Source organism: Mustela nivalis (genome assembly GCF_964662115.1).
Source record: "Mustela nivalis genome assembly, chromosome: 7".
In the NCBI taxonomy this organism is placed as follows: domain Eukaryota; kingdom Metazoa; phylum Chordata; class Mammalia; order Carnivora; family Mustelidae; genus Mustela; species Mustela nivalis.
This window is the reverse complement of record NC_139026.1, coordinates 17,978,751-18,002,021: the sequence shown is the minus strand read 5'-3', so window position 1 is coordinate 18,002,021 and position 23,271 is coordinate 17,978,751. Positions and strand designations below refer to the sequence as shown.

At 37.9% G+C, this 23,271-nt stretch overlaps 1 long non-coding RNA gene across 1 annotated transcript; it reads left to right on the top strand.

Annotated features, from left to right (window-relative positions):
* The first annotated feature begins 15,945 nt into the window (after positions 1-15,945).
* Positions 15,946-23,031, top strand: LOC309869576. The gene is made up of 4 exons (XR_014314273.1): positions 15,946-15,997; positions 20,140-20,353; positions 21,225-21,293; positions 22,058-23,031. It is a non-coding gene; the product is annotated as an uncharacterized lncRNA (long non-coding RNA).
* Positions 23,032-23,271: the final 240 nt, after the last annotated feature.

The window sequence follows — 23,271 nt, the reverse complement described above, 5'->3', positions numbered from 1 at the left end:
CCTTGAGACAAGAAGTGGGAAAACATTCTTTGATTTTTAATGTTATGGTGTTGTATCCCTTTTCAACAGTAAATATTTTGAAGGCCTAAATATTTATGTTAGTATAAATATGACACATAAATAGAAAGAAAACCAGAATAGTTGAACAGTAGTAATGGGGGATGGGGAGGTGGGTGGGACTCAAGTGAAATGTAGGATCTTGAAGTCTATCTAAGGCTTCAGATTTCACTCTAATTTTCACAGAGAAACTTTTGGAGAGCTTGAGCAAAGAAGACACAGTCTAAATTGTTCTACAGAATCACACATGCAATGTAGATGAGGTGGCAGGCGTAGGTTGGGGAGGCCATTGAAAAGGCAGGTGGCCATTTCCAGGTAAAAGATAATAGATAATTTTTTTCCCCTCTTAAAGGCTGAATTTGAAGATGACGTTCTCAGTGAGCCTCTTCTTGACACTGCCTCCCCCCTCCACAAACAGATATAACCAGCTCCTCCTTGCTGTCCCCATAGCCCTTTGCACAAGTCTCTCTAGAGAACCTATCAGCTGTGTTATAATAAGTAATGGATTTGCTTGCATATCTCCATGTAAATTTATAAGTCATTACAAAAGAAAGATTGTGTTTTATCCATCTGGACAGCCCCCAACACTTAGCAGTGGGACTGATTCATAAAAGGGCTCGGTAATGTCTTAAAGTAATAAATGCATGAATGAGTGAATGAATAATGAATGAAGTGGCCCTGTGCTCAATATTCTACAGATATAATCCTTATAGCTGATTTTAATGCACATGCTTTGTAGAACATCCCAGATTGAGAGATGTTTTTTATTTTTTTATTTTTTTTTATTTTTTTTTGAGAGATGTTTTTTATTAACTAATTAATTTAATTCATGCATAATGAGAAGGTGATTTATGCAGGTATGTGGGTGTGTTTCCTAAAGATATAATTTTGATTACTTTTTTTTTGGTGTTGAGTTGTATAAGTTCTTTATATACTTTGGATATTAACCCCTTCTCAGATACATCATTTGCAAATATCTTCTCCTATTCAGTAGTTTGCCTTTCTATTTTGTTGATGATTTCCTTTGCTGTGCCAAAGTTTTTATTTTATATAGTCCCAATAGTTTTCTTTTTTAATTAACTTTTGTTGTTCTTCCTTAGGAGACATATCTAGAAAAATGTTGCTATGACTGATATCAAATAAATTACTATATATATTCTCTTTTAGGATTTATATGGTTTCAGGTTTCACATTTAGTCCTTAGTCCATTTTGACTTTATTTTCATGTATGGTGTAAAAAAGTGGTCCAGTTTCATCATTTTGCATGTAGCGGTCCAGTTTTCCTAGCACCATTTATTGAAAGAGACTGTCTTTTCCCTATTCCATATTCTTGCCTCCTTTGTCATAGATGAATTGACCATGTGAGTGTGGGCTTATTTCTGGTCTTTCAATTCTGTTCCACTGATCTCTGTGTCTATTTTATATCAGTACCGTACTGTTTTGATGAGTAGTGCTTTGTAGTTTATCTTGAAATCTTGAATGGTCACAACTTCATCTTTGTTTTCTTTCTCAAGATGGCTTGTAATCTGAAAGAAGACACACAGATGGCCAACAGACACATGAAAAGATGCTCAACATCACTCATGATCAGGGAAATGAAAATCAAAACCACAATGAAATATCACCTTACATTGATCAGAATGGCTAAAATAAAAAAGACAAGAAATAACACATGTTGGTAAGAATGTAGAGAAGAAGAACCTCTTATGCTCTGTTGATAGGAATGTAAACTAGTACAATCACCATGGAAAACAATATGGAGACTCCTTAAAAAAGTAAAAATTGGAATACCATATGATTCTAATAATTCCACTGCTGTATATTTACCTAAAGAAAATGAAAACACTAATTCAAAAAGATATATTCACCCCTATGTTTTTGCATCCTTATTTATAGTACCCAAGATATGGAAGCAACCTAATTGTCCATCAATAGATGAAAGAAGATGTGGTACATATACACAATGGAATATTATTATAATCATTAAAAAGTGAACTCTTGCCATTTGTGACAACATTGATAGATCTAGAAGGTGTCACGCTAAGTGAAATAAGTCAGACGGAGAAAGACAAATGCTATATGATTTCAGTCATATATAGGATCTAAAAAACAAAACAAATGAATAAACGAACAAGAAGCAGAACCAGACTTACAAACACAGAGAACAAACTGGTGGTTGTGAGAGGGAGGAGGATGGGTGAAGGAAAGAACAAAATACAGATTTCCAGTTACAAAATCAACAAATCATGAGAATAAAAGGTATAGAATAAGGAATACAGTCAATGGTATTGTAATAGTGCTATACAGTGACAGATGTAAGCATGGCATAACAAAGCACTGCATCGCACACCTAAAATAAACATAATGTGTGTCAATCATACTGAAATAAAAATTTTTTAAAAAAATATATAACTTTGTCTATGGAATGATTTGGAAAGATAAATTTAAAATCTCTGTTTATCACATAACTGTAAAGCTGTAAATAAATCACAGCAGAACACATCCATCTCCTAGCTGCTGTCCTGTTGCCATCAGTCATTGTGGTGTCCTGCATATGCTCCAGGTTGCTGCTGTGGACTCTCAGGTGAAGAGGTGATGGATGTGGGTAAGACTCAAATCCAGAATTCTCAGTCTCCAACTGAGTCAGTTTTTAGAAATAGGAATGCTGGCCAATTTTAAGGCATGTAATTATGGTCAATCTTGACAGTATTTAAAAAATAAAACCTTTTATAGTATAAACTCCCACATATCCTCTTCTAAACAATATAAAGAGCCCAAGGGTTGGAATTAAGCTTTTCTAGGTTAAAGTTGTGGTTCTCTGGACATGTGTTCTTGTGCAAACCACTTCACATTGCTGAGACGCATTGCTTCATCTGTAAAAGGAGAATAGTAATACCCACCTTGTAATTTTCCAAGAGGATTAGGTGAAGTACTGTGCAGAAATGCCTTGACAATTGCCTGGTATGTAGGAAATACCAAATGAATGTTAGTCTCCTTGCCCTGCTCCCGCCATTGTATATCACGGATCTCCCCCACACACTGGGAGACAATGTGGTTTAATGGAAAGACACTGAACTAAAATTTGAGACACCTGGCTTGCACTTTGGGCTGTAATGCTAAGCTCTGAAATTTTGAGTTATATATTTGGGTTTACTTCCTCATTTATAAACAAGAAGTTATTAGAATGGATTATCTCTAAGGCCCCTTTGATCTTACTGCTTGTTTTTATAATCACAGTGTCTAATGGACCACACCAACTACATAAAATTTCACTAGTAGTCATTGCCATTTACTTGATGATGCTCTCCATTGAGGAAATTCCTCAATAAACTAAAAAAAGCAAAACCAAATCAAACAAAAAAAAAAAAATCGCATGTGTTGCTTTATTGATCATTAAATATCATGATTATTCAAAGCAGCTTTTCTCAAAATTAAGTATACCTGCAGGCATAGGCATATTTGTTAATAATTAGTCACACTAAGGTTGGATTAGAGCCATTTTATTATTACAGTAGCTGTCACAATTGCTGACACTAAAGCAGTGGCATTGAGAGTATCTCAGGGATAGTTGAATTCTTGAAATTCAGTTGTGGTTCCTTCAAATGCCAAGTCTTTGTGCAGATGACAGCAGGAAGAAAATTAAAAACAGGAATTTGTTCATATTTTAGTTACCCAGTGAAAAATTTCTCCTTATTAATATATTGTAGCTATAAAACTTGTGGAGAAGATAAAAGCCTGCTTTTAAAAATCACTAGGATTAGAATTAGTAGGTGAATTCAGCACATCATGAATTATAAGGTCAATATAAATATAATTGTATTTCTATATTTCAGAAATAACCCACTAAAAAATAATTTTAAAGCATGCCATTTGCAATAGCACCAAATGACATCAAATATTTAGACTAAATCTAACAAAAGATATATAAAATCTCTTTAGAGAAATTATGAAAAATTTTTAAAAGATTTTATTCATTTATTTGAGAGAGCACACAGACCCAGGGAGGATCATAGGGACAAGCAGACTCCCTGCCGGGTGCAGAGCCCAACACAGGGCTCAATCTCAGGACCCAAAGATCATGACCTGAGCAAAAGTCAGACACTTAACTGGCTGAGCCACCCAGGCACCCCAAAAATTACAAAAAATTTTAAGGGAAATTAAAGAAGATCTAAGTAGAGTGTTATATCATATTTATGGATACCTAGAAAAGTGGAACAAGATGGAGACTCCAGAAAAAGTTCCCATACATGTATTTCCACAACATAAAAAACGGTAATACTGCATTCAGTGCAAAAAAGAATAATTTCAGTAAGTGTCACTGGATCAATTGGTTATCCATATGGAAAAACTAGCTCTTGACTCACCCACCTCATACTGTACACAAATATCAGTTCCAGGCACAATGCATATCTAACTATGAAGAATAAAATAATGAAATTTCTAGAAGGTAACATAGAAGTATGTTTTTATGACATTTGGAAAAAGTGAAAATTTCTTCAACAGAACACCAAAAGTGCTAACCACAAAGAAAAAGACTGGTAAATTGGACTACATTAAAATAAAGAATTCCTATCATCAGAAGATAAGAGAATGAGAAGACACATCAAAGAGTGAGAGAAGAAATTTTTAATATACATATATAGGGTAAATTGCTTATAGACTATGTTAGGAGCTTCTACAGCAGGCCTCCACTAGAAAAATGTACAAGAGAGAATGCAAATGAATATATAAAAAGATGGCCAGTCTCATTCTTCAGTGATATGCAGATAAATCTACATGATATATTCCTACACATCTATCAGAATGGCTAAAATTTGAAAGACTCATATTATCAAGTGTTGTGATAATACAGAACAACTAGAACTTTTGTACACTGCTTGGGGCATTATAAATTGGCTTAACACTTTATAAAATTGTTTAGCAGTGCCTATAAAGCTGAATATGCATATACTAGGAGGAGAATATGCAACAGGGATGTGTATGGCCTTCAAAGCCTGAAATATTGACTCTCTGTACCTTTAGAGAAAAAAATGTGCCTCACTTGTTTTGTCTGACATCCTCGCATTGTACAGATAATGAAACTGAGGCCAGAAAGAAATGACAGCCCAAAGCATCCAGCTAGGTGATAAGGGAACTAGGACTGGGAGTTTTGTTTTTGTTTTTGTTTTTGTCTTGGCTTACATGATACTGTTCTCTTCATTGATTAATGTGCTTCACCTGTATCTTCAACCTGGACCTCTCACTAGACTTAGATACTCAGGCAACTTAAGACTCCATTTATCATCCTCCTTAACTACACTTCACCCCCACCAGAACTTCTCTCTATCCTTCTCATCTACCTCAGCATCTACCTCCCTATCCAGGCACTACTCAGGAACCAGAGGGGCATTTTTAGAACTCTTTTATGCTCCATCGCCTATATTTAATTGATCACCAAGACCTGTCAATTCTTTCTTAATGTACTTTGTAACTAACCCTCTTTTCTACTCCAACCACTATTGCCTTAGATTCAGAACTTTATCTTATTTTTTAAGAACTACTGATTAGTATCTAAATGGACTTCCTGTCTTCCTTTCCTTCAATTCATCTACAACCAGAATAATCTTGCTAAAGGGGAGATTTAATGGCCCATTTGTCTATTTAAATTGTAGATTTTAATAGTGGATTAATAACAAGATCTCCCTCCTTCCTTTTTGAACCAGGACTAAACTTCAAAATCATGAAAAATAATTGCAGTAAGAATACTTATAGCCAGCATTGTTTCCCATGGTGGTAAATTTTTAAGTCTTCCTTTCTTTCTTTTTTTTTTTTTTTTTTTTTTTTTTTGAGAGAGAGAGTGCAAGGGTGGGGGTAGGGAGAGAGAATTTTTAAGCACACTAGCTGAGGAGTCTCCATCAGCATAGGGCTCCATCTTATGACAGTGAGATCATGACCTGAGCCCAAACCAAGAGTCTATCGCCTAACAGACTGCAGGCATACCCCAGGAAACCCCCAATTTTAAGTATTTCACCCTCCTAATGCTGTATACTTTTGTTCTTCTGTATTTGTTCATCCATTTATTCATTCATTCTACTGAAAAAATATGCACTGAGCAAGGCATTAAGATGATTTCTGACCAGTGGTCAGAAAAAAAATGATGCCTGCTGCCTGGGACTGGCCACACCCATTTACTTACATTTGGTCTGACTGCTTTCATGCTATATCAGTGTGTGAAAAGTAAATTCCATTTCCATCATTTAGAGACGTTCAATATGGTAGCCACAGACAGATGTGGTTATTTAGGTTTAAATTAATTAAAATAAAAAATTAAAATTTCAGTACCTCAATTATAGTAGCCATATTTCAAGTGCTCAGTGGCATGTGGCAGGTGAGTATCATATTGGCAATACGGCTATAGAACATTTTCATCATACAGAGATTTCTATTGCACAACTCTGCCAATACCTACAGAAGAGTATTTGAGTTCCTTGATATGGTACATAAAACGTTTTATTGTCTGATCCTTACCTCGTTCTGCAGTCATCTCATGTCACTACCTTTTAGAACTTTATACTTCAGTAACAGAGTGCTTATAAATTCCAGAAACATTGTTAGTTTATGCAATCATGCCTTTGTACTGCTTCACCCTCTGCCCAGAAAGTTGGTCCCTATGGCAATTCTCTATTCTTTCAAAACCAACTCAAATGACAACTCTTTTAGGAAACCTTCCATGTTTGTCTTACTTCATTCCTTTCTTAGGAATTTCTCCACTTTGACATATTTTTGTTGGTGTATTTATAACAAAGAATTGATTTGTTTTTACTGTTCTTCTCCTGTAGACTGTGAAAAATCCTTGAGGGTAAGGGCTATGTGTAGTTCAAAAGTCGGCAAATGCTTTCTGTAGAGTGCTAGATAGTAAATATGTTTGACTTTGAAAGTCATGTAGTCTCAAAAACAATTATTGAACACTTCTGGTACAGTGTGAAGACAGTTATAGACAAAATGTAAATGAATAAGCATGGCCAGCTTTATCCAATAGGCAACATTTTTTGACCCTTCATCAAAAATGATCATAATGCACCAACTTGCATTCCCACCAACAGTGTAAGAGGGTTCCCCTTTCTCCACATCCTCTCCAACACATGTTGTTTCCTGTCTTGTTAATTTTGGCCATTCTAACTGGTGTAAGGTGGTATCTCAATGTGGTTTTAATTTGAATCTCCCTGATGGCTAGTGATGATGAACATTTTTTTTTTATGTGTCTGATAGCCATTTGTATGTCTTCATTGGAGAAGTGAAGGGGTGGGGGGTGGGAGGTTGGGGAAACCAGGTGGTGGGTATCAGAGAGGGCACGGACTGCATGGAGCACTGGGTGTGGTGCAAAAAACAATGAATACTGTTAGGCTGAAATAAATAAATAAATTTTTAAAAATGATCATAATGCCTTGCTCAGGACATATTTTTGAGTAGAATCAATGAATAAATATGAAGAACAAAACGTAACATTAGGAAAGTTAAATGCTTTAAACTTTACCATAGCAAGAAACAATGTTGGGTGTATTATGTTTATTGATTATTATTTATTCTCTTGATCTTGAAACTTAATCCTGGTTTAAATAAAAAGGGAGAGAGAGATCTTATTATGTAATTCTCTCTTAAACACATATATTAAATACATATATTACTACATGACAAATTTCATTCTTCAAATATGTGATACTTTTGATGTAACTACTTACCTTGTAATCATAGGCACTTTATTTTAAGAATTAAGAATAATCACGAACAAAAAGGGACAAAATAGTTAAATATCTCTGCCTGTGCCTGGGCTCTGTCTGTGGGTACTGGTGTTCCTGGAGCGCACCGAGGGAGGGACTGTCTGCTTCGTCTAGACTGGAGGAGATTGCAGTACAGCTGTAGCTAGGGAGTCCCAGCTCAGCCAGAGGAGCCCTGCATGGTGCATGAGCAATTACTAAGCTAAGAAGCTGCCTGCTGGAACCTTCCCCACCAAAGAATGCTTGGCTGCTTTCTGGGTGTCTGTCTGGATTTGGATTCCCCAAGTGTTGGAAAACCTGCCATCCCAAACACTTTCCTCTGTCTTTGCCATGGAGTGATCTAATGAAACCAAGGCTCTACCTGAAAGCTCTTTTTAGCTCTATTGTTTGTGGCAGCCAGGGGGTGGGTGGAGAAGACAGAGAAACTGTGAGCCTTGGGGTTGTGTACATTGGCTAGGACTAAATGTGCATTGATTAATACCAGGGTAAGAAATTGTGGTCTGAGAGTCAATGGCTAAGTGGATGCTAATTGTATTTTTTCTCACATCCTGCCTCAGTCCAGGACTCAGTTTGCCAAGTATAAGTGTGGGCTGGAGAATTATTCTTGTTGCTATTGTTTTCAAAAGCCATTGCATGTTCAAATCCTTTATAAGACAACTGAATGCACATTAGGTGAATTAAACAAACAAAAGACTCTGGTCATGGATTAATCTCCAGAAATTTGCAGTTGTCTGATCAATTCCCATTAGGAAAATAAAGGGGGGAGCTCAAATTCCTGCTCAGAGAAGATGGACTCCCATGGTCTCAAGTCTGGAAATGCCCATCCCTTCAAGTTACTTAGGTATTACTGATGACTCAGCATGTGTCTTGTGTTAAGAGTGAGGCCAACCTGGGTTTATGTACAAGACCCTTATGCATAAAATAAGTACAATTATCCTTACCTCAAATTCCAACGACAAGGGAGGGCAAGGTATCACACTCCAGGTAGAACGTAGGTTCTGAATTGCTTGTATTGGCATCTTTGTTTTTGTTAATTGAGGTCCACTGGCTCCTGCTGGGCAGGCACAATGTAAGAACTACATTCCTGTCTTCAGAGCATCAGAGCTAGAGTAAGATAACCTCAGAGTTGACACACAATAATAACTTGATCAAGATTATGTTTTAAAATGTTTTTTAAAAAAGATTTTAAATGATCTCTACACTGAGTGTGGGACCTGAAATCACAACCCTGAGATGAAAAGTTGAATGCTCTACCAACTGAGTCAGCCAAATATCTCCAAGATTATTGTTTAAAGTCTTTCTTTGGCTATTTGATTTATCATGTTCTTTCAGACCTTGGATATAAGCCTGGTAGCACATCATACTACAACCATACTCTTTTGTATCACGAATACTTGCATGTTGCACATTATTTATGTATTAATTTTTTACCACCAGCCAGTTTTATCACCTGGATCATCCTACTTGTCCTCTCTTTCATCTCATCTTTTCTGGAGAAATTTTGGAAACTGAAGGTCTCTTTCAGATAGAATGGCTTTGAGTTCCTACTACAACATTCACAACTATTTGGTTAGTTTCATCCACCAGGGTCACCACTCCTTACCCCTGTCAGTGATATCATTAAGTATCTAGGTTCCTGACGAGGGTCAGGAGACTTCCAAGTAGAAAATGTTCTTGAGGATTCCATTGGGCTTTCTCTTGTGACTGAGGGAGACAGAAGTACTTAGATGGATTACTGAGATCTGATAAAATCTCCCGGTGAAAGGCTGTAAAAATGAAATTGTGGAAATGTTTGGCCACTCATCCAGCTAACAGTTGTTTAAAAGTAAATCCACTAAACCCACTAGAATGTAAGCACTCTGAGGACAGGATTCATATGATTGTTCTTTGCTATGTCCCCAGTGCTTTGAACAGTGACTAGCTTAAAAAATACTTGTTGGATCAACAAGTGAGAGGCTTATAGAATCCTTAAATGTTACAGGTGTACAAATCACTATGAAAGAAATGGAGGCATGGAAGAAGAAAGGCCTGAACAAGCTTGAAGAAGTCATGGAAAAATCATTTGGGGCATGGGGTTGACTAAGGCTTGAATGATGTTCAAGAGTTGTCAAATAAATGCATGATAGAATTTCAGACAGAGGAACTAGTGTATATTAAGCAGAGAGAGAGACAAGATCGCGTGGTACATTCCAGCAATTGAAAACAGTTTGGAATGGCAGATGTTGGTAGGAAATGATTTGGCAAGATGTCAAGACAGATCATGAATGATTTTCCATGTCCCACTAATGAGTTTGGATTTTATCCTGCAGGTAATAGGTGAGTCACTGAAGGTTTGAAAACAGGAAAGTGACAAAATATATTTTAGAATGGTCTCTCCAGAAGACAGATTTGAGAAAATAAGGCAGGAAGACATAGAAGATCATTATAGTGGCTTAGAAAATGAGAGAGGAGAGATGCCTAAGGTGAAGCAGTGGAATAGTGAAAGGATGGGTTTGATACACTTTCAAGAAATAAAGTTTATATATTAGCTGGATTTTTAAAAAAAAGGAAGAGCCAAGAGATCCTCCTAAGAGGTTACTGATTTGGACAGCTCCATCAATGGGAAGGAAGTGATTTGCAGGCAAGGAGATGAGGGAACATTACCGAGGCTTACCATGGAGAGCAGAAAGAGAAGCAGAGAGAAGAGAAGAATAAGGAAAGAGAGGTGTCAGAGACCAAGGGAAAGGAGGGTTTCAAGAAAGAAGATGTCCTCAATAATGCCACATGAAAAAAGACCATTGGGTCAGGAACTAAGAAATTGTAGGTGATGGGAGCAGCAGTATTTTGGTGATAAACTGGGGGCTTTACCTGGGTTGCAGAGGAAATGGGAGGTTATAAAGTGATAACAGCAAGTGTAGATCCTTATTTATGGATATTCAACTGGCAAGGAGGAAAACAAAAAGCAGAATTGAACTCAGAGAAATACATAATCTTGAGGAAAGATTTTGCTGTTGTGTTTTCTGTTTTATTTTGTTTCCAAAGGTAGAGCAGACCTGTGGAAGGGAAAACACTTTGGAGAGACAGGAAGAGTAAAGATATAGGCAAAAGGGTTGTTTTATGTTTTGTTCTGTTTTTTGGTTTTTGGTTTTTTTTTTTTTCTTTTTTGATGGAACAAGGGAATGGGATTTAATTAAGGAGGGAGAAATCAGTCTTGGGTAGAAAGAGGGACCTTCCTCCTTTAGACATGGGGTATGTTGGGAACAGATACAGATAAGCAATTGGAACATAATTTAAAACAGACAACTTGCCTTATAATCAGTGGCCTTTCTGACACTATTCAGAAAAAAAGATGAAAGACCCTAGGGACTCCAAAGCTCCTAAGTCTCTTTCCATCCTCTTTTCTGCCTAGCCTAGAAAGACTGGGTAAAACTAGACTCTGTGGGTTCACACAACATTTATAGTATTATTGCCCATACAACCTTGGGCAACTTTTTCACTAATAAGAGGTAGGTAAGGAAGAAATAATAGGTAAAACACTCAAAAAAGTACCTGTCAATAGTAGTCATAGTATAAATGCTAGTTCCTGTGATACTAGGAGATCTGGTAAGCTCAACAGACACTAAAGCAAATACAACTCATAGGAAGAAAGATGCTAAGATTTATAATACAGAGAGGAGAACTCTCAGTTTCACAAAGAAGACAGCGTCTTTGTTAAGTGAACAAAACCCTAACTTAAATCATAAAAACAGACTCACAGCCTCTCAACCAATCCCAAAACTTGAGTCAGTTTATAGAACCCCCTGAATGAAGGGGGAAGCTGGGTTCCATTGAGGACAAGCACACTGCCAAAAATTCATGTTGCTACTTTTCCTCCTAATCTTCCCCAAAGGGGTCTATAGCCTTTTTTCCAAGATAACTTTGCATTGGGAGAAGATAAATAATCTGAAGTTTTATGACTGCTGACCATTGGCTCTCCTGATACTAATTTGAAGAGCCCCAAAATATCACTATGATACACTCAGAGTAGGGGTTTATGGAGATCAAGTCGGTGAGACTTTAGCTCAGGTTTATCTAATAGTATGCCCAGTGGGTCCCTGAACCACCTGTGGTTATTTCCCCAGTTCTGGAATGCATGGTAAGAATAGATGTACTCAGCAGATGGCAGAATCCCCACATTGGCCCTTGACCTGTGGAGTGAGGCTATTATCATGGAAAAGGCCAAGTAACAGCTATTAGTACTGCCTCTTCCTAGAAAAATAGTAAACCAAAAGCAATACAGCATTCTTGGAGGGATTTCAGAAATTGGTGACACCAATGAGGACTTGAAAGATGCAGAAATGATGGTTGCTACCACATCCCCACTCACCTTGCCTATTTGGACTGCTCAGAAGACAGATGGACCTTGAAGAATGACAGTGGACTACTACAAGCCTAATTCCCATTACAACTGCTATATCCAATGTGTTATTATTGCTTGAGCAAATTTGCATATACCCTGGTACCTGGTTTGCAGCTATTGATCTGGAAAATGCTTTTTTTGTTCATCCGTATCCATAGGCCCACCAGAAACAACGTGCTTTCAGCTAGCAAGGCCAGCAATAATACACTTTCACTGTCCTATCTCAGAGGTATGTCAATTCTTTCACCTTATGTCATATTTTATTTTTCAGGAATCTTGATCACCTTTCCCTTCTGTAAGATATCATACTGGTCGATTATATTGATGACACTGCTGATTGGACCTAGCAGGAAAGAAGTAGCAACTATTCTACACTGATTGGTAAGATGTTTATATGTCAAAAGATGGCAAATAAATCCGACTAAATTTTAGGGTTCTTTTATCACAGTGAGGTTTCTAGGACTCTAGTGGTATGAAGCATGTCAAAATATATTTTCTAAAATGGAAGATAAGTGGTCCTTTTTGGGGCCACTTATTTTAAATTTTGGAAGCAACATATTCCTTGTTTGAGTGTATTACTCCAGGTCATTTACTGAGTGACCTGAAAGTTGCTAATTTTGAGAGGTCCCAGAACAAAAAAAAAAAAAAAAAAAAAAAAGGCTCTGCAATGGGGTCCAGATGACTGTACAAGCTGCTCTGCCACTTGAGCCATCTTATCCAGCTGATCCAATGGTATTTGAGAGTCAGTGGCACTTAGGGATGCTGTTTTAGAGCCTTTCGCAGGTCTCTATAGGTGAATTGCTGCACAATACTGCCATTTCCGTGGATAACCGCTTTCCCATTCAGAAACAGCTCTTGGCCTGCTACCTTGTAGAGACTGGACACTTGACTATAGACCAAAACATTACCACGTGACCTGGGATACCAATCATGAACTGGGCGTTATCCCCCAGCCCCCGCCATGGGTGTGCACAGCAGTATGTCATCAGATACAAGTGGTTATATATATGATCAGGACCAAGTAGACCATGAAGACACAAGTGAGTTATATGACAAAGCCCATAGTCTCTACTCCTACTATAATAGCTTTTCTCTCTGTATGCACTGGTACCCTAGAAGAGTCCTCTACCATCAGCTGGCAGAGAAGACTTGGGCCTCACTTACAAGTAGTTCTGCATTATATGCAGGCACCACTAGAAAGTGGACAGCTGCAACCCAATAGCCCCTTTCTTGGACATCCATGAAGGACAGTGGTCAGAAGAAATCTTAACAACGGGAAGAATGCTGAGCAGTGCACCTGGCTGATCACTTTACTTGGAAAGAAAAATGGCGAGACATGTGATTTTACATTGATTTATGGTCTGCAGCCAATGGTTTGGCTGGCTGCAAAGGACTTGGAAGGGATATCATTAGAAAACTAATGACAAGGAAATTTGGGGAAGAGGTAAGTGAATATAGACTTCTCTGAATGGGTAAAAACATGAAGAAATTTGTGTACTAGTGTAAGACTTACCAAAAGGTGACCTCAGCAGAGGAGGATTTTAACAATGTGGTTAGAATTATCTATTCCGTATGTGGCTGTATGTACTCTGTATATCTATTCTGTATGTGGCTGTATGTACTCTGTATATACAGTTAACCTCTTTCCCCAGGAACCCCAGTCATCGCCCATTAGGCTCATGAACAAAGTGACCACGGCAGGGGGATGGAGGTTATACACGGGGTCAAAAAGATACACTTCTGAAACTCAGCAATCTCAACCTGGCTACTTCTGCTGCTAAATGCCCCTGTATCCACGCAGAGACCAACACTGAGGACTTGATACAGCACTGTTCTCCAGAATCATCAGCCAGCTGTCTGGCCTCTTCCATCGTGAAAGGGGAAACATTTTGTTCATACTGGAATAGACACACTAGATATAAATTTGCCCTCCCTGCATGCAGTGCTTTTACTAAAACTACCATCTGTGTACTTATAGAGAATCTCATCCACCATTATGAAATTCCATACAGCAGCATTTCTGGTGAAGGAGCTCACCTCACATCAAAAGAAGTTCAGCAATGGACTTATGCTCATAGAATTCACTGGTCTTACCATGTTCCTCACCATCCTGAAGCAACTGTCTTGAGAGAATGGCAGAATGGCCTTTCAAGACCCAGTCACAGTGCAAGCTAGGTGGGAATGCCTTGCTGAGCTGAGGTAAGGTTCTTTAGAGGCCATATATGCTCTGAATCGGCATTTAATACGTGGTGGAATTTCTCTGATATAGCTAGGATTCACAGGTCTAGCAATTAAGGGGTAGAAATAGATGTGATACTACTATTCCTAGTGACCCACTGGCAAAATTTTTGCTTCCTATTCTTGTGATCTTATGCTCTGCAGGCCTAGAAGTCTTAGCTCCAAGGGGAGGAATGATTCAGGAAACACAGCAATGATTTCATTGAAACGGAAATTAAGACTGCTGCCTTGGCACCTTGGAATCCTCATGATTCTGAATCAACAGACTAAGAAGGGAGTTACTGTGCAGATTTGGTGATAGATCCCAATTACCAAGGGGAAATTGGATTACTATTCCACTATAAAGGTAATCAAGAGTGTATTTGGAATACAGGGCATCTCTTAGTATTACTATGCCCTGTGATTAAGGTCAATAGAAAACTACAACAACCCAGTCCAAATAGGACTACTCATGGCCCAAACTCTAAATGAATAAAACGTTGGGTCACCTCACCATATAAAGAACCACTTCCAGCTGAGGTACTTGATGAAGGCAAAGAAAATATGGAATGGACAGTGGATGAAGGTACTTATAAATATCAATTATAACCATGTAAGCAGCTACAGAAACGAGGATTGTGATTGTCATCAATATTTTTCCTTATTTTGTTTTGCATATGATTATGTATGTGTATATTTGTATATTTATATTTAAATATATTTACTTTCTAATCCCTTTATAATGTAACATAAGATATATTGATTTTATATTGTGGTATTTAAGTGTTATTAACTTTACATCATGGTGTCTGAGTAATGGAGTACCAAGGAAAATAATGAACACTACTCAAATATTCTACTTTCTTTTTTTTTTTTTTTTTTTTTTTTTTTTTTTTTTTTTTAAAGATTTTATTTATTTATTTGACAGAGAGAAATTACAAGTACACTGAGAGGCAGGCAGAGAGAGAGAAGGAAGCAGGCTCCCTGCTGAGCAGAGAGCCCGATGTGGGACTCGATCCCAGGACCCTGAGATCATGACCTGAGCCGAAGGCAGCGGGGGCGCCTGGGTGGCTCAGTGGTCTACTTTCTTTTTGTGGGGAAGGGTTTAGTGAATTTTTGGTTATATGCAAGACAGTTGTATTGCTAAAATTATGACCTTATTATTGTCTTCATGTGGAGATTATCATTTAAGGAGATGCATGTGGGTGCCAAATTGATAAGGGGTGGAGCTGTGATATTTAATTTTGTGTCAACTTGACTGGAACACAGGGTGCCCAGATATTTGGTTAGACATTCTTCTGATTGTTTCTGTGAGGGTATTTTAGGGTGACATTAATATCTAAATTGATAGACTGAGTAAAGCAACTTGTCCTCTCTAATGTGGGTGGGCCTCATTCAATGAACTGAGGGCCTGAATAGAACAAAAATGCTGGTGTTCTGCATAAGAGAGAATTCTTCCTGAATGATTACCCTCAAACTAAAACACTGGCTTTCTTCCTTCCTTTAGACACAAATGGAAACACTCGCTCTTTGGTCTCCTGGTTGCTGACTTACTGTGCAGATATTGGGATTTGCCTGCCTCTACAATAGTGTGAGCCAATTTCTTTTATTTATTTTTTTTCAGTGCCCCCAAATTCATTGTTTATACACTACACTCAGTCCTCCATGCTATACGTGCCCTCCATAATACCCCAAACCAGGCTTTCTTATAATAAATCTCTTAGGCGTGGCTGGCTGGTTCACTCAGTGGAGCATGTTGCTCTTGATATCAGGCTTGTGAGTTCAAGCCCCATGTTGGGATTACTTTAAAAAAAAAATAATACAGATTAAACTTTACCACATTTAAAAAAAAAAAAAAACCTTAAATAAAGAAATAAATAAATCTCTTTACTTAGTCCCCCCCCCACACACACACACTCTAGATGAACCCATAAAGTAGCATGTTCTTAAGATTTATAGGACTATATTATGTTGGAATTGGATTAATATAGTCAATAAGACTAGTCTATAAATGTCTTCTAACAATCCTGGAACTTTCTCTGTAGCCCTGCCTTCTTCTCTCCTTGAACCAATGAGGGCACTAACCCAGAGACTTATAAATTATTTTTTATCTACATCTGCTTTGCTTTTTCCTCTCTTGGATTTACCTTGGGTGAGCTGTGTCTCTCTCCATTATGTATCAATGATTTTAGTCCAGCATTCATGGGACTGTAGCCAGTACATAAAACATTCAGGAGACCTCCCTGTCAGCATGGTGTTGTCCAAATGCATGCAGGGGTCCCCCCAATAGACACACTGTCCTCATAACACCCATTTAGCTCTTGGCTAGCTATTCCTTGCAGATTCCTCTCTTGACCTATTCCCAGATGGTTCTGACCAGTCCTTTTCATTTCATTTGTATATTTGTATAATGCAATGAAGCATATCCTTGCTGGGACTGCAGAGCAAATTGGTGGCATGCCTTCTGAGAGTTCCAAGGTTGTCATGGGCATGATAGCAATACCCAGCTTTAACTAAAAGTCAGTTCCAAACTCTCCAGGGAGTTCCAGAGGGTGCATGCTCTTCATTCTTTTAGATACAGAGCAGACACCCAGAGTGTCCTGAGGTGCCCTAATAACAAGAGCCCTTTCCTCCACATACCAGGAGAAGAGGACCAGGTTGGTTTTATTTCCTCAGTGATCTGCTGAAATCTCTCTCCGATTAAAAGTCATCTTTTTCCTAACACTAAAAAGATGTAACATTAGTTTAATCATTCCCAAATGAATCCTGAAAAATATTTGGAAACAGTACACTTAACACAAAATCATTTCAGCATTACTAGAAAGTTTCAGCCATATGCTATAAACTTGTACTTTTAAGTGGCGACCATGTGGTCTGCCTTCAGAACATCCAGTTCTTTCTTTTTTATAGAATTAAAACCCCTGACACTTGTTTTAAGACCTAAAAAAACCTTTAGTGCTTAGCAAAATGCAAAATCTGGCATGGTCATAAAGAAGATATATTTGATTTTACTCCTTGAAGTCATTAAAAAAAAAAAAGAAAGAAAGAAAAGAAAAAGAAAAAAGGCACAGGATACTGTGTGTACGAAAACTAAAATGGCAGCTGCAACTTCTTCCCAGAAGTCTCTGGGAGGAGACATGTAAGGTCACTCCTTATTCGCCTGGGTTCCAGGAAAGAAATTTACCCCTCCATCCCCACCACCCCCATCTAAAGCAAAGAGCACTGGGGAGGGATCCAACTCTCAACAGAGCCTGTCTTGATTGGGAAAGTTAACACTTCAAGAAAAGGATTCTGTCTTCTTTCAGGCTCTTGAAAAGGATCCTTGCCAAACCCAAGCCCAAGATAGAAAAAATTTTTTTCTAAGACCTGAGAATTAGTCACCAGCTTCTATTAGCAATCAGACCTATGAAGAATTCTATCAAATCATGCAGCCCAAGGGCCATAATTTAATAAAAATATAATCAATTTCAAAATTAGAGTCCAAGTGGGATATCAAGGAGAAAATTCCAGTGCCAGGGAGCAATGGAAATTCACACTGGATGTATAATGTATTCCTAAGAAGAAAGGCCACCATATTGGAATCTAGCACCTGTGAGATGATGAACAAAAGCTTCTAAGAGGGTAACTCTCTTTTGGGAACGTGAGGGAAAGAGATTCTCTGTTCTAATCTACTGAGAGTTTAATACTGCTTTGAAGGAAATCATTGATGTGACATTAGCAACATCCTCCTACTAGGCTGGCTCTAGCTTCTCTGGATTTGGGGAAGAGTTTAGACAAAAAAAGATGGTTGAAAAGGTGAAAAATAGGTGTAGAACAATCTCCTTTCACTTGTTTTGAATTGTATTGATTTTTTGTGCCTAGTAGAGTGCTTTGCACAAAAGACTCAATATATACTTGGTGTTGAAGGAATTAATTTTTAATTAATTTTATATGTATATAGGCCAATGCATTGCACAAAAATATTTTGGCACAACTTGATTACTTCCAAAGAAATTAAAAATGAAAAAAATATGAAAGCAAAAGTGAGCCAATTTGAACATACAATACGTCACATTAAAAAAGACCATGCCTTTCCTTACAGGTAATGAATTTTGTGGTCCAAAAAACAAAGGAGCTGCATAACATTAAATGAAGCAAAGGAAAAGAAAACTATAACAGGATGTTAAAATTGAGCTTATGACTAAGCCCCAAAATATAATTGACTAGAAATTTCAAAACGAAGTAGCAAATTGCTGATTGCATATTGATCAATGGAAATGATCCTGAGGAACTGATAGATGAGTTTTTGACCCCTCAGCCAGGTCAAGACCATAAAAAGGGAGAGGTAGCTGGTGATCTACTACACATCACTTCTAATCTAGTGACAGGAGATTTTGAGGAAATCACTACACAGTTAGGAGTAATCTGACCCCTTACCTAGGAAATCTGTAAGCCAAAAGAGTTGTCCGATGTTATAGCACTAGAGTCAGGACTTGTTGGAGCAAGGGATGCAAGATTTCTTAAGGATCAAATGTGGACCAATTGAATGGGGGAGAGAAAGAGAGCGAGCGATGGTTTATTTCTGATCCTGGAAGTACAGAAGGACCCAGCAAAAAGAATCTGGAAGTGAACACCTTTGGTCAGGAAGGAATCAATAGCAGCTGCTCAAAAGAGACATGTTTTGCATCAAGGGATCTGTGGAGAGAGGAACCTAGGAGAGAATTGTGTGACAGCCTATCAAAATATGCCTATTGAGACAGAATCTGCCAGGCTTAGAGAACAGGAAACCAGGTAATGTGATTCCATTAAGACCTTTCTTTACCACTCCCTTCTGACCTATCAGGGGTCAGAAACTGCTGGCCAGGAAGGGAGTGGATGGAGAGAAAAGAGAAGATAGGATAGGAAAATATAGAAGAAATCCACAAACCTTTCCTTTCCTGACTGCAGTTTTCAAACCTGAAATACACATTAAGAAAGAAGGAAAGAAGAATTAACTCTATATCAATTTGGGACTTAAAAAAAAAAAAACATTTTATAATCTTATCAAACTTTCTAAATTGAGACTATGATCTCAATTTAAAGTAAATGTACAACTGTTTGTTATCTAAGTGTGTGCAGAAAAATGGGAGTGCCCATAGACAGATCCAGATTTGGGGGGAACCCTCATTCAGAAAAGTAGTATAAAGTTGTGATTATAGGAAAAGAAATCATAGTAAATTACAGATTTTTAAAAGCTGACAAATAACACATATATCACAAAATAACATTTTTGTTAGCCGTCTGGCACATTGATATATTTTCTAACTAAAATTTTTGATTGAATATTCTTCAATTGCTTCTTAAATATTTTCTGCAATGAGAATGAAAAAAAAATATATTTTGTTGATCCACTTTTATAGTCCCGATGTAGATCCATGCCCTACAAATATAGGTATAATGATAAATTCCATTTCCTTTGTTTTTCAATTAAAAAAAGAAAAATAATAAATGCATGTGGCATTTAAAATTCTACAGACTGCATTTTCAAGTTTGTTGTAAGTAAGATTCTATGAGAAATGAATTAATCCTCTGTTTACAGTTTCATATGTGAAATAACTACAAAAGTTTTCAACAAACTTGTTTGTGGTTCTGTATCTGTTCTCTTTTTACTCAGGCATAGTGTGACACATTCATATCTAGATACAACCTTTGCTTTGTACCCTATCATTTTAACTACAGTGAGTTAATCTTCAGTCAAAATTCTGCATTTAACAGATGAATGGATAAAGATGTGGTCCATATATACAATGGAATGTTACTCAACTATCAGAAAGGAAGAATACCCAACTTTTGTATCAACGTGGATGGAACTGGAAGAAATTATGTTGAGTGAAATGAGTCAAGCAGATAAAATCAATTATCATATGGCTTCACTTACTTGTGGAACATAAGGAATAACACAGAGGATATGGGGAGATGGAGAGAAGAAGTGAGTTGGGGGAAATCGGAGGGGTAGACGAACCATGAGAGACTGTGGACTCTGAGAAACAAACTGAGGGTTTTGGATGGATTGGGATGGGGGGATGGGTGATCCTTGTGGTGGATATTAAGGAGGGCACATATTGCACGGAGCACTGGGTGTTGCTCATGAACAATGAATCTTGGAACACTGAAAAAAAAAAAAAGGAATCCTGCTTTTATGGAGCTTTTGGCTTTCTAGTAGAAACAAAAGCTACTCAATTAACCACACTAAAAATATGTGAGGTAAGAATTTTGGAGGAAAGGAGTATTAATCTATAAGAGCCCATAAGAAAGGAACCTCATCAGTAATTATTTGATAGTGGATACTGGATTAATAAAACAAAGGTCCAGGTAATGTGGCTATAGTCAGAAGAAGGCGTCTGAATGCCCTTGGTTGAATAACATCTTGCAGCCTACCTACATTCCAGAATCTCATTTCTCTCTGTGCACTTGGTATTGGGAATTCTTCTTAGTGCCTGTTCTCAGGCTCTGTTACCACTACTGGCATCTATGCTGCTCTGCCAACCATGTTGTTTTCCTGGTGTTTTGTTTTCCTAGAACACAGCAAGCAGTCTGGCTTGAATCTTAGAAAACTGCATTAAATGCAAGCTGTCTTTTGGCATCTCGGAGTCCACTTGTATATAGGCTGGGCTTCTGTCCAAATTAAGCAATCTTTCACCACTACCTTCTAATTCTGCACTTTATCCCATCACCATAACATCTTTTACCCCATAATATGCAGTGGGGTGTGTGTGGGGGGGTGGGAAATATCAAAAGAAGATAAATTAAATCAACAAATAAATTGAATCAACAAATATAACATTTGCCTTAAATTGCAGGTTGTTTTTTCCTGAGAATGTACCATCCCCTTATGAGTCCTTGGTGTGTTTGCTGCACTATACTTCCAGGTAACCAGTATTTGAAAGCCTGCTTTTGAGTGTGTAACAGGTCATCTGCTTCGTAATGATCTGAGGTGCTTATTTAAAAATACAGATTTCAAGCTCCACTCTTGAACTGCTCCTCAGAAGATCTAGAGACTGAGACCTGGGAATCTGGATGTTTATTTAGCCCAACTCCCTAGTGAAAGTTTTGCACATTAAAGTTTGAGAATGAATCCACTAAGGATAGAACATATATGATCTTTTCAATGTCCAGCATTAAGAGATAAGTTGGATGCTCAGACTGTAGGACACCAATATGAAAAATGCAGGGGAAAAAATCTCAGCTTATAAGGCAATCACTGGAGGAAACTATAAAGTATGGTAAACTAAAAGGTTGACAGTGTGCATGAAAATGACCAAGGTACTAAATGCTCTACAGCATTGCTGAAGTAGCAAAAGTATCTACATATGAGGTACTAATTAAGTAAACTCTAGTACATTGAAACAAAGAAATACTATGCAGCTATATAAAAATGTGTAACACTATATATTGCTAAGATATGTTGTTAAATGAAAAAAGGAAATGTCTGAGCCGTACATATGTTGTACTGTCTTTCACATGAGAAAGAGGAAAGTACTTCCTGGGGGAAGAAAATAAACCATGTACTCATATTTGCTTGTGTTCCCATGAGGAAATGCTGGAGGGACACAGAAGAAACCAATACAAGTGATGTGACTTTTTGCAGTAATAACTTCACTGGCTCACACTTCTCTTTCTCCACTCCTTTTAGATAGTGTCTTGTCACACTGTCTCTGGGCTTGACCATGAAATTTTCTTTGACTAATGTAAGGCAAGCAGAATTGGGGAATTGCCTTGGCTTGCTGCTCTGGGAGTCCTCTGAATACCATGTGAAGAAGGCCAGGTTAGCCTAATGGATGAGGAGAGACATGATGCAACTGCCAACGCACTTTGCACCCCCAAATTGTCATCAACAGCTTATTAACTGCAAAGTGATATGGAGTAAAAGCTGTATCAGGGGAATTAAACCTTGCACAATTAAAAGCCATTAGCCAGAGACCACAAAGGAGAGCTGCTAAAGAAATCTGTGGAAGGCTTCTACTTTTTATTCCGATGCTGTTCCTGAAATCACTGAAGGTCAGAAGCGCAGGTAGTCAAAAAGAAAGGTGAGTACAAAGCAAGACAGACTGAAGACAAACTGGAACCTGTGTCTGCCTCCAATTGCTTCAAATTTCTTTGCTGTGGAGATGTACATGTGCCTGGCTCAAGACTCAGGAAAGCAGAAGAAGGAAATCCATGGGAGCTGAAGGAGTGTGGATCTTGCCACGGCCCCACAGCAGAGGGTGACCCATTGGTCAACAAAAACGTGCAGGACCTACCGTGGTACCTGGAGCCTTAAACCAACATTCCAAGCATAATGACAATCTCTTCCTTCCACCTTCCAAACATTGTGCAAGTTATCTTGTGTTGTATACCCTAATCCAGAACTATATTAGGAAGGGAAATGTACTTGTGGGTAAGCTAAAGGAACGCTGTATAATCATCATTCCAATCCTAGATCACCAGCCTCCAGCCAAGTGAACAACTAACTCCAGAAGCATAGAGTGTAGTTAGCAGGGTTCCATCAAGATCACCCAAACTAGAAAACTTATTCAGCCCACCACAGAATCACAAGCTAAATAAACTACTGTTTTAAGCTGCTGAGCTTGTTTCATGGGGAGGGCTAGTAGCTAGTAGCTAGACTTCTTAGTGTCCACCTTATTCTGTAAGACTTGTATCATTTAATTTTCCAACCGTGTAAAATATTACTAATTAAGAATAAAATTAACTTAAAAATATCGGAAAGGACTGTAGTATGTTACTGGGGAGCTTAATAGTTATTGAAAAGACACCATCTAAAGGGGTAGGTAGTTCAGAGCGGCAGAAGGAGAGATGGGTGTCAATCAACTGAGTCCCCCCACAGCCTTGTCCATTTCAGGTGTGGAA